General features: G+C 43.0%; 1 protein-coding gene across 1 annotated transcript in view; it reads left to right on the top strand.

The window, feature by feature from the left end:
* The first annotated feature begins 2,116 nt into the window (after positions 1-2,116).
* Positions 2,117-12,269, top strand: part of BTBD7 (BTB domain containing 7) — a 48,977-nt gene continuing 38,824 nt past the window's right edge. Inside the window, 2 exon segments of the mRNA XM_046942437.1 lie at positions 2,117-2,218; positions 11,252-11,382. The gene's annotated coding sequence lies outside the window, so the exon portion shown is untranslated.

Here is a 12,269-nt window from a genome sequence, read left to right as displayed (position 1 = left end):
ACTTCAATTAGTTCTTACTTCTCTGCTGATCTCAGTAAAGCACTGAAAACTGTAACAAAGATATTATAAATAATGGATAATCTTGAGAAGCATTGTCTTACAGATATAAGTTAGCAATTCCACATGCCCTACATCTACTGCAGTTTAGCTTCCTATAGGTCTGTGTCTCAGTTGCTTTGCTTTAATGGTTAAAACAAATGAAGCCTTTTCTGTAGTTGTAGCATTTATAAGGACCCAAATGAGAAATTGATCAGCAAGTACTAAAATCATATACATGCACAGAAAAGCAAATGATCATGTGCCGCATTTCTACAGGAATCCAACCAGTGCAGAACAGAACTAAAGTTAAGCATTGAGTAATGTGATATTTAGTACTGTGGTAACAAACAACAGGAAATCAGAAAGTGGGTTAGGGCAGGCTTAACAAAAAGAATCGAAGAGGAAAAGGCTCTAGCGGGCAATAGCTGGAAGAAACTGAGCCCTGCCTGCCAGTGAGTTTGATTAGCTCTTCAGACAACAATGGCAACCACATACATGGTATATGGGATATACTCTCCTCTGAACATATACAAGCATAACATTGAGAGTGTGAATTTTATCTATCAAATTGGTACTATAAAAAAATCCCCAACTCCCTCTGGTACTGTGAGGATAGAGAAGTCAAAAGCTGTGTTTCTCAGATATTAGTGTAGCAGGCAACATATAATTACCTAAGATGGTTAAACAACCAAGAAGAGCATGATAATATCCACTGGCCCAACTAACTGCTTCTCCTCCACTTTTTGAACAGAATCCAGTCAGAGAACAGTCTACAGCATGGCCAAATGTATCAGAAGTTGTTTTTTTTATTTAGCTTCTTGGTAAGCCATTTGGCAGCCTGGAATGTTATGCAAAGCGGTAGTTAGGGAGGTCTGCTGCATTTAGGAAAGCTAATTGCAGAGTGGTTGGAGGACAGAGCGATGCCAAGTGGGAGGGAGGTTCCACTTCAGTAATGGAACACCAGTAAAGGCAGGAGGGCATGTAATCAGTCAGAGCTTGCCCTTATCAACCAAGAATGATCACAGATGTGGCTTCCAGCTTGCTGAATATTATCAGCCATGAGAATTAATCAGGTTTTTGACCTCTACATGAAGCTGTTATCTCAGACCCTCTCATATACAGATGCATGGTACTGAGTTGTTTTAGAGAGCAAAAGTAGTTTGATTTACCTAAGTGGTTTCTTACTCTAACAAGTCTTTAGCATGTATTATTAGTCACCTTCTCTGATTCAGAAAACAGTGATCTTGCGGGAAGAGTGGCTGATATATTTTGAACACAATGGTCCACGTGTACCTTTATTCCAAGAAGTAACAAGAGTGGCACCTCCTGTGGTGGAGGAAAGCTAGAAACCCTTTCACTACTAACGCTGTCACTCAGGTGTGCGAAGTGCTAATTCACAATGCTGGGAGGAAGAGGGAAAGCAGTGCAAGTTTATTTCTGGGTTATTACAAGCTTAAGCATGAACAATCAAGCTGGAATCTGTGGCCTGCCCGTAATGAGCTCCCAGCAGTTTGGAAGCACAAGGAGCAAAGCTCACACTTGATATAAGCAGCTTAAGGAAGTCTCGAGGACAAAGAATGTGTGCTGATAAACCACCTCCACTGGTGTACGTGGGTACAACCAATGCATAAAACCTGCCACCCAACCCAAGGTACGTCTGCACACGCGGGAAAAGGGCTGCTGGCAGGAATGAAACGCGTCTCCCCAGGCCGGGCCGCTGCTCCCCGTCACAGTACCGCGCCCCACCACGCTCCATTTTGCTGTGCGCCAAGCAACGACCACAAGCAGAGGCTGAATGGAACCCGCGAGCGCTCCCTAAATAACGTTTTCTGGTGGTTTTGTGTGGGCCTTCGTGCCCCAGACGTAGCACGCCCGTCAGCAGAGAGTACCACGGGGCATCGCCGCCCTCCCCTTTCCCCTTACACCACAGCCGCTACAGGGTAAGCTCCCGCCCCCACCGCCATGACAGTTCAACTCAGTCCCAGGCCCCCCCCAACCCCACCACTCCCGCGCACCACGTGGCCCAGGCTCCGCAGCGCTGCCGCGCATGCGCCGTGCCCGCTCCTCCTGCCCGGCCGAGGCAGGGGCTTTGAATCAAAATGGCGGCGGCCGGAGCGGGGCCGGGAGGGAGCGGGTGGCGCTGAGCGGGGAGGATGGCGGCCGCGAACGGCTGCCGGAGGTGAGGCCCCACGGGGAGCCGCGCGGGGGAAGGCGGGCAGGGAGGGGGGCTGAGCTCGGTGTCACGGCCGAGGAGGGCAGGGGGTGAGATCGCCGACCACCCCCCGGCGGGACTCCTGGGGCCGGGACGTAGCGCCGCGCTCCGGCCACTGTCGGGCTTCCCCCGGGGCTGCCTCGTCGCGCTGTACGGGCCCGCGGGGTCCCCGCCGTGGGGGCGAGCGGCCCTTCCCGTAGCTGTGCGAGCGAGCGGGGCCGGCTCGGCCCGCGGGTAGCCCCGGGCTGGAGCGCGGGGGTCCGGCCCTAAGGCCGCTTCTGAACAGCGCTGCCGCCACTGTGCGGGCTCGGGCCCCGCAGGGTGGGGGTGCGGAGCTCGGTTCGGCAGCAGCCGTGCCCCAGCGGCTCCCAGACTGGCGCCGGAGTTTCCCCGCTGCCGAGCCCGGCTCAGCCCTTGGCTCACGGGCGGTCCTGAGGAGCGCACCGCGTCTTGCTCCCGTCCCTGTGCTGTTCCTGAGGAAACTTGCAGGGCTCTGCGCGCTGTGCCTCTGGAATATTCCTGCTGCGAGTGGGATAGGGTCCTGTGTCGGTTCGTGCCTCTGCTTGCTCGCCCCTAACATCTCTTCTGAGGCCGTCGGGTGGAAGAGAACACACAAGTGAAGCGCTAACGTAAAATACAGCGGAAAGGTCACAAAGTGCTCGTTGAGGGCATGATTTATGCGTTTACTTTGTGTGAGAATTTAGCCCTGAGAACGCAGTGTTGCTTGAGGTTTTGCTCCAAGCCAGCGTAACGTAATACACACATCTGAAGTGTTTGGCAGATGCACCGTTGAGATGCGGTCACCTCAGGTTTTACCACATATTGCATGCTCTGCTTTCTTTTAGGATTGGGGGAAATCAAAACAGAATCTTGGATTTCAGTGCTCGTAACTTTGTTGAGGCTCTGAGCAGCTCGATGACTTAAAGCTTCACCGGCATTGTCTGAGAGGTGTTGAGGAGGAGGGCTGTTCTTCTGAGTCTTCTTTATTGCTTCAGACGTAAACCTTAGGCCACCTTCTCCATTTCTCCGTGTTACTACGCTGCTTTTTGTGAGGAAGGGGATTCCTGTTTAGATCCCTGTCTACTTGAGCCTTTTGATTTAAGAAGGCAGGACAAGTGTTTTCCTTCCTCCTGCCTTCCATTTGGGTGTGGAACAAGTGTCTCTTATTTAGCAGTATGCAGGCTCTCTTGACTGTATAGTTTAAAATGAAGATAATCTACTGCAAAGGTATGGCTTGTGATGTTCTCCTCACGGAATAACTTAATGCTAAATTGTCTTAGTTGATCAGCCACAATGTCAGTGATCCACGTAAGAATTTGCTACTTTGCTGCACCAAGTAACTTTGTATAAACTTTGCATCAGTTCATGCTTAGGTGTGAGTCTATGTCATGGTGAATAAGGCTTGTGTCTTCAGTTATGGTATTAAGCTGCCAATTGCTGTCTGTTTTTGTTCAGATTAGTTAGACCTCCACAGCTGAACTGCATTCAGGTGATCTCAGAAATAGAGGTGAATGTTTCACATAGAATGTACAGCCGGTATTTGTTTCTCTTCTTTGTAGGTAAGGGGGAAGAAAGTATTGAATCCTTTGTGTTTTAGCTCAGCTGTACTAACCATTGTTTTTCTTGCTTTCAGCGTTAGCCAGTATATGAATGGGCTTGATTCTCTGATCTAATTTTTTGTGTTTAAGCACGCAAGGAGCACAGACACGAGTCCTCTTGGTTAGCTTCTTGTGGCACTATTGTAACTGCTGGTTTCTTAAAATCCTTTTCTCCTGATAATGTGAGGGGAGTTTTCTTCATACGTCTAGATCCCTTGCTGAGTCATAGATACAGTAGTGTTGTAATGTTTATAGTTGGCATTGACTTATGTGCAAAGAGTCATACATGAAAGAATTACTTTTATAAGTGCTCCTGGATGACTTGTGTGAACTTGTCCTTGCAATTTTTTTTTTTAGTTTCTTTTTTTTCCTGTTTTTAAGCTTGTCTGGGATGCTCAGAGCTTTTCATTATGGAGGTACGTTGCTCATTCTTTAAGTATAGTGGAATATGCTGTCTTTGCAGTCAACTGTTTGAATATAATTCAGTGGAGCTGTCAGAGCTTGATGAATAGACTAACAAAACAGGGAGCTTGGTTTTGAAAGAAGCTTTTCAAGTTGCTGCATACCTGGTATCAGGTTTACACCTGTCAGTGATGGTAACTGACCCAGTGGCTTGGACACTGTGTTCCTCTGTCCTCCTTTGCAGGTTGCAATGGTGCTGTGGTAGCTTGTATGTGGTACTGTGCATGGCTGTAGCAGAATGAGTGATGCTAGCTAACCCTGCTGCTCTACTAGCCTGTGGTCCTGATGTATTGGACCACATACGAGAAAAAGCAAATGTGTTCTGATATACCCCCACACTGATGGCAGAAGTAATTGTGGCTGCCTTGGAGAATCAAAAAGGTATATCATCCTGTGGACATCCCACATGAAATAATATGAGCTACTTGCAGTCCATCTTTCAAAGAAGAGATAAGTGTTCTTACTACTAATAAAAAATCTGAGTGCTCCTGTGGCAAATCCTGATAGAAAACTGCTAAGTTCAGTCTTAATTGTTCTTTTTGCATTTCTGAACACATTTACATTAATTTTTTTATCTGTTACTAGATCACTGACTTGTACCACTTTCTCAAACAACAGGACTGGAGAACCTGTTATACAGACTTCTAGTGCAGGCTGGGAATCCTTGCTTGGATCTAAGTTTCCAGTGAGTCATATAATTACTATATCTCGGTTTCATTACCCAAGCTCTTTCAAGAATGAGGCTTATCGATGTATCTTTGAGTAGAAGCACCTATGGATTTTTAGAGCATTATCTCCTTGTTGCTTAGCTATGTGCCTAAACTATAGTATGAAGGGACCGAAGATGCAGAGTTCTCTGATCTTAGTTTTTGTGTCTTTTCAGTCTGTCCTGCATGTCTCCCAAGCAGGATGCCAATTGTAATGATGCCTTCTGTATAATGAATGGGTGCTAGGAGATCTGAAGCATGTTTTATGTAGACCATGTCAGCCCCGTCTTGGTGAGAGTAGAAATGGGCAAGAAGAAAAATGGTTAGGAAGGAGTTGAATGCCGATGGTTGTACATACAAGACATTTTGTAGCTTACTGTCTGAAGTTCCATGCAGCTTTAGCATCATTTCCAACATGTTGTTATTTCCTATCTTTTGGTTTGTTGTTGTTTCTGTTTCTTGTTCATTTCCAGTGTGCCAGCATGAGGTGGTCATGTCAGAGGTTTTACCTCCAACCAAGGTGATCTGAATGCTCTCTATTTCTTGTCCCTGGGATTAGAGCAGAACGCTCTCTTGCTCTGTTGGGATGCATGTAAGGTTCTAGATAGATGTTCAGCTCAAATACTTGTCTGCAGCTGCTCTTTCCTGCTTCCTGCAGTCTCTTCAGCTGCATTGGTGAAACTGTTTACATGGCTTCGTTCTGAAACTGATGTCTGAAAAATAAACAACTAAAACACAAAACAGCTTTAGGTAAGGCCCTAGATCTGGGATGTGATATTTCTGTGGAGAGCTTGCTTGCTTCCATGGTATAGAGGCAAGGCCAGGTAGGTAACGTGGTAGTGGGACTGTGCCTCAAGCATGTTCGGTTGAAGTACATGTGTAACTAGATACTCAGATTTAAATCTGATTTGATTACTTCATTGTGTGCAACTGTTGTAGAACGTTGCACCAAGCAGTACTAACTGTACTTTAACAACCTGTAGAACTTGTGAGCTTTCGGATCGCTTTTCAGCCTGTTGAAGTTTTTCTGATGTCTGTAGATTTAAATTATTTCTGTAAATGGAAAATAGGAATTACCACGTTTTTACCAGAGTGACATAACATCCAAAATATTTAAACAGCAGTCAAACCTGATTTGGTAGAAACAGCCCTTAGCATGATGAGTGTGGAGGGGAAAACTGGATGGGTAATAGTCAAGGGTAATGTTTTTCCAGATTGGTTTCTTAAGTTTCAGAAGTATCTTCAGATCTTGTTTTGCTTTTCAAATTTGACGTTCAAACACTAGCTGTTATCCATGTGTCCATTTGGTTGTTAAGTTCTGTTTGATTTTTGTGCACAAATATTGTCTGGGTTCTCGCTGTGTCTTCTGTACAGTGTTCAAACTTCACTGTTCAGTGGCTCCTGTATATGAAGGATGGGATGTTTCATCTGCCCTTATTTGCTTTTCTTACCTGTAGTGGACTGACAACACTGTATGATATTATAAACAGTAGAATATTCTTTTAATCTCTCAAGAATCTTTCTAGTGCTGCTGTTGGTACCAGACTTTTTTGACTGCCCTCTTTGATATGGAATTATTTTAGGATTCTGACTTCGGGCTTTTAAGACGAATCTCCCCTTCCTGATGCTCTTCATCATTTCAAGTCTTAACTGTCTTCCACTGGGAAGTGCTTTAGGCATAGATCAAACTACTTAAGAGCATGTGAGATCCCACTCCAACTTGGAAGCCTTGTCCAAAGTCTGTTAAAACTGTTGCACTGTAAAGCCATTTCATGCTTCTACTGATGGGAACTATGATGAAACTGAAAATGTTTACTTAAAACAATTTAAATGACTATTGCTTGATCTTTCAGTTTCACATTTTGTGAGAGGACTCCTTTCTTACAGTCCAGTGCTGAGATTTGAATTGAAGTGTGGAATACAGGGAGAAAAGTATCTGTGTCTTGTGAAAGCATCATACCGTAGTAAAGTTGCACCTTTTTTTATACAGGTCAGTGTTTTATGAATGACTGGGTAGACTACTTTGCAGTAGGGAGAAATTGGAATGCTGCTTTACTTATCATTTGCTACCCAGAGTGTCAGTACTGTAGTGAAATATGTAAAACCCTTCAGTGATGGGTAGGTTATTCTAATTGCTTTTACAATAATGAGTATAATTGATTAAAGTTCCTTTTCATGTTATTTTCCTGACACTAAAATTGAGAGCTGCTTGGGAGCTGAAAAAGAAGCCTTTAAAATTAATAAATATGATCAGAAACCAGTTAGCATAAGCCCAGAAAATATCATCTACCTTATTCTTCATACCCTCTTGATCCTCTCCTGTTTTTTGTTTTTCATGGTGATTCTTGACGTAGGTAGGTGATAAAACTGGTTCCTTGACTGTTGGAACTAAAGAACTAGATTTGCTGTCACTTTTGTTATCTTTGACTTTGTCAAAGAAGATGCAAGCCCTCTTTGAAGCCTTCCCACTGCTGTGATTATAGTGCTGATCTGTGTAGATTCTGTATTGTTTAATAGGAGTCTGTGCTGAAGCTCTTTGTACAACTGGAGGCACTTAGAGGATTTCTCATCTACCCATATGCTTGCTTTCTTAGAATATGTAGAAGGCAAACTACTTCAGAACCTGCTTGTGATATTTAGTTGAATGACCAGAGCATTTCCTCTGGAGAAGGGAGGGGTATAGACATACACAAAGTGAATACACACTTTCATTTTAAGGTGAAGATACCTTTATCAATTTGTAATGAGCTATTTGTAGGAAGATTTTTAAGATGGGTTTATTGTGCTTCAGGCACTGGCATGACAGAGAAATGGTGAGTTGACAAAATGTACACTGAAGGTTTGTATTATTCAGTGTAATTACGACCTTGATACTGATCGAGGAGGAATCTAAGCTGTGTCAGTATTCCTCACCTCCTGAAAGGCTACGCTCGGTACTGGTGAGCTGAATGCAAGCACCACAGTGTCTACAAAGGAATGTATGTAAGAAAATGAGGAGCTGCTGTTCGGTGTTATGGTAAGTCTGCCCCCAGTGCTCCCCCCAGCCCACGTGTACGAAGTATCTCTATCTCTTCTGTAGTTTATTTTCTGTGCATGATTTGAGTATTTTGCTTATCTAAATCTTGCATATGAATATGTTTAGTGCCTTAGCCGAGTTGGGATGTGAAATTCTAACTTTTTTAAATCAAAGGTGATGTTTAAGAGGACAATTTTCTCTCTTTTGAAAACATAACATGGTTTGGATCAGACGGTGTACCTGCTGCTTCTTGATCATTAAATCTCTGTAGGTTTTAGTTCTTTATTGAATGCTTTTGGAAACATGCATTTGGACTTGAAATGCCAAAATAACTTTAGTATACTATTGGTTGTTATACAGTACAAGGTTATCCCCTCTATAATGGTGCTTTGTAGTTGAAGATGTGAAACTGGATGCTCGGTAATTGTTGGTGAAGTGGCTCAGATACGTTTCTGCACTGGATCAAAACAGCTGCTTCTTTAAGTAATTGAATTTAAACTTTAAAAAGAAAATTAAATTCTTTTTGTAACCTGGATTCTTTATTCAATTGCTTTTCAGGCTTGAACTACAAGGTTTCTGAAAACAGTACTACTCGAAAGTATAGTCCTGAATCTAACTTTCCAAAAGACCTGTACGTACTGCTTAGGGCTCTTCCATTTTAAGGAAAATACTGTTTGTTTGGCCTTGCTGCACGTTTATGAAGATTGTTTAGTTTCTTTGAGAACATCCAAAGTAATTCTGTTACTGTGTAAGTTACTCATTTCATTATTGGCTCAAAATTACCAGTCTGGAGTAACAGGCTTGTGATGATGTACTTATTCATTCTGAAGAATAAAGGGTTGTTTTAATGAAATACTTCCTTTAGTGAGTACAGACCAGCAGGTTTGCTTTTACTCTATAATTTCTAATCTATTTTTTGAGGAGAATTGTTTGTGATCTTCTAGGGCAGCTGAAAAGTTTAGTTTTTATGAAAGGAGAGAGAAGAGTTAAGGCATATCAACAGTGTGCTCAAAGGGTAGGTTTGCTTTAACAAATAGTTAAACAAAAAGCATACAACAACCTCTTGTAACTGCCATCTTAATGTCTGTACATATGAGGTGTGTGTAGCTATTGCTATATTCATTCAATAAAACTGTTTAAATGAATGGTGCATCAAGATGTGCATCACTCCTTTTGACTCTTCTGTAGAACCTGCATGTTCACGTCACAAGATAAAAAGTGAATGCTTCAGAAATGCAGAGAGAGCTTCTCCTTTTTGCCAAGAGGAAAATGTGAAGAAAGATCCAGCTTAATTGCAGGCTAACTACTAGACTGGTTTTCTGACCAAGCCTTTCCTTCTTTAATTGATGGCTTTTACCATAGTGAAAGTTGCATTTGAAATAGGTTTTTATATCTGGTGAGAACAAACATCAAATTTTGAGAGCATTTAGTTGTGGCTGTGGTGGCATGGAATCTAAGTGTAGGTACTAAAGGGGTGATGTCACTTTTTCTTTTTTGAGGACTTTGATACTTTGTGGACATATCTGATGTTTTCTTGAGGAGAGGTACTGTAGCGCTACTGTCTGTCTTACTGTATGTGCTCTTGTGTGTATGTACCATTATGTCTGTTTTCAGACAGCTGAAACCTTTGAAGTGTTTGGCATAGGAAACATTTTTGGCATCAGATGTTATTATATAAATGTTAGGTGTTGAAGTCAGTGTGGCTTTTAAATTCGCCCTTGATAGAAAAGCCCAACCAAAATCTTTTTAAGTATGTAAGCTTTTCAATAACTGTTTAAAATCTTATATACAGCGATAACTGATTTGTACAAACAGGTGTGAGATCACCACCCAGGTTGTGTTTTGGTACTTCAGAAATATCTAGGGAGGGGAAAAAAGATAGGGAAGTAGCTTGTGGGTTTGACCTGGAATATCAGACTTGCTCAAAGCATTATTGTTCTGTAAGCAGCTGACAAGCTCTCAGATGAACTGTACACAGTATTTATACAGTAATTAACTCATCTTTGTATTGCTGCCTGCTTCAGTGGTGTAGCCTAGACCTAGAAGAGGCTACCATGGGTTGTTAAGAAATGGGAGAAGTAGCAGCATGCTAATGCCAAAACCTGAGCCTTGGAAACAACAGGGGAGGGTTCTGACCCTGCAGTGGGGCCAGGTGAGTCGCTTGTGGAGGCTGAACCTGAGGTCATAGAATTAAATCAATGACTGTGAGGACAGAGCTTTGCATAGCTGTGAGGCAGCATAATAGGAATTGTGTGCTCCCTCTGTATTGATAGCTCTGTCTTCTTACAGTTGTGGTTGACTATAAGATAGACCTGCAGAACTCTTTTTTTTTTTCTGCATTACCTGTCACTCCCTGAGATAGTTGTGTGATGGATCAGCCATCTGAAATGACTTGTTCTGGGATCAGGTAAGCTCTGTTTGAAGGGAAGCAGGAAAACCGCTTGACTGGAGCAGAAGAATGAAGGAAGATATGGCTCCTTGTTTGCTTGACTTCAGTGGTAGTGCTGGATCATGGGTGTCAAGATCTGATGGGCAGGGGAACCTTGTAAAAAAAAGCTGCCCTGTCCCCCTCAATAGGTCATCTTCAGCAATGGTTGCTGTCTGAAGGGCTATTAACCATAGCCTGGCTGAGAAGAACGAACTGTACAGGTACAGAACAAAAGTAGTACAGGCTAAAGGAGAAGTGGTTCAACCAGCTTGAGGACTGACATTTTGTAAATGAAGCACTTCCACGGTGAGTCTTTGCAGTAGTCAGCACTGCGCACCTCACTGTTTTCTGCTAGCTCTGCCATGGGTTTGCAGACAACTTGAGGGAAATCTCTTCCTTCTAATTTCTTAAGAGCTATGTAGTTAAAAAAGTAAAGAAGAAAAAGTGTTCTTGTAGCTGCTTTCATTAAGATGTTTAAAATTAGAGTGACAGATGACTGAATGAGGACAAGTGGCAGAGCTGTACTTGAAGGGCAGAGCTACTTGCAGCTGCAGCAGAGGATCAAAAACAGACACGGTCCTGTCAGGTCCCTGGTATGGGTTATGTTGCTTCAGAAATGTTTGCCAGAATGAGAAGGGGACAACTCTGCTGTAGGAATGAGCGCATGGGATTGGGAATGCTTATTTTTGAAGGTTGTACCAATGAAGTATTAGTCAAACTGGATGTTGTGTTTGGCTACAGGAAGCAGGAAGCCTTCTGATTACATCTTGCTCTTACCTCCTGTGACAGCATTTTGATCGTTCAGGAAACTGGCACAGGGAACTACTCATGCTGGGGAGGAGAACCCTGTAGAAGAGATTTCTCTTATTTGGTTGCTGCCAAAATGAAGGAGCTTCATGAAGATGGCAGTAGTAGCTGAGGTGAGCACTGCTGAAGATATGTGTGTGGAACCACAGTGTCATTGAACCAACTTATTTATTTTTTGTGTACATCATCTTGTGTGTTTTGAATCAAGAATGGGGCTGTTTTGGCTGGATCTGGTACTTGTTGTGGCTTGTGACTATTACTGTAGAAACTCTACTTAAGCTGCAGTTGAAATGGCAGTTTAACAACCGTGCTTCAATCCTTTCCGGAACAAGGAAAAAAATCAATGTTTTTTTAATAAAATACCTGATGCATGCCATCAAATGGACTACACTCATTTACTTCTTGAGTTATTTACCAGGTTCTTGTGTTCCACCTTCCCGCTTTTGTACTGTAAATAAGTGAATCCATTAGTCCCTAAAAGCACAAGAAATGGTGTTAGCAATTGGTGTTACAAACCTTTGTTATATGAAAAAGCAAAAGCTGCGCAGGGGAAGCATGCTGCTATGTAGTAAGAACAAAAAGATACGCAGGAAGGATGGCTTTCAGGACAAAGTTACGACAGTACATTAAGATGAATGTAGAGGAAATTGTTTTGAATGCATGAAAATATTGTCAGTGGCTTTTTTGGTCACAGGAGAAAGACTGCAGTGGAAGTACTTGAGATTCTGTCACCAAATATCTCATAAAGGCATATGTGCAGGAAGGAGCGTGATAATGCAGAAGCACTGAGGTAGTGAGGAATGATGTCGTTAATGGTTGTAAGCAGCAGAAATAGCACAAGAAGAAACTGTAACTGGTACAGTGGCTGGCCAGTAGGATCATGTGTTGATTGCAGCCAAAAAAGACTATAGAGACAACCTGTGAACCGACTTAGGAATGGAGTGTACTCACATTGGAAGGCCAACTGGTATGTGGGTCCAAGGTTTTCAGTCTCCTTTGT

The sequence above is a fragment of the Gallus gallus genome, chromosome 5, assembly GCF_016699485.2.
Source record: "Gallus gallus isolate bGalGal1 chromosome 5, bGalGal1.mat.broiler.GRCg7b, whole genome shotgun sequence".
NCBI lineage: Eukaryota > Metazoa > Chordata > Aves > Galliformes > Phasianidae > Gallus > Gallus gallus.
This window is presented reverse-complemented; position numbering and strand designations above follow the sequence as displayed.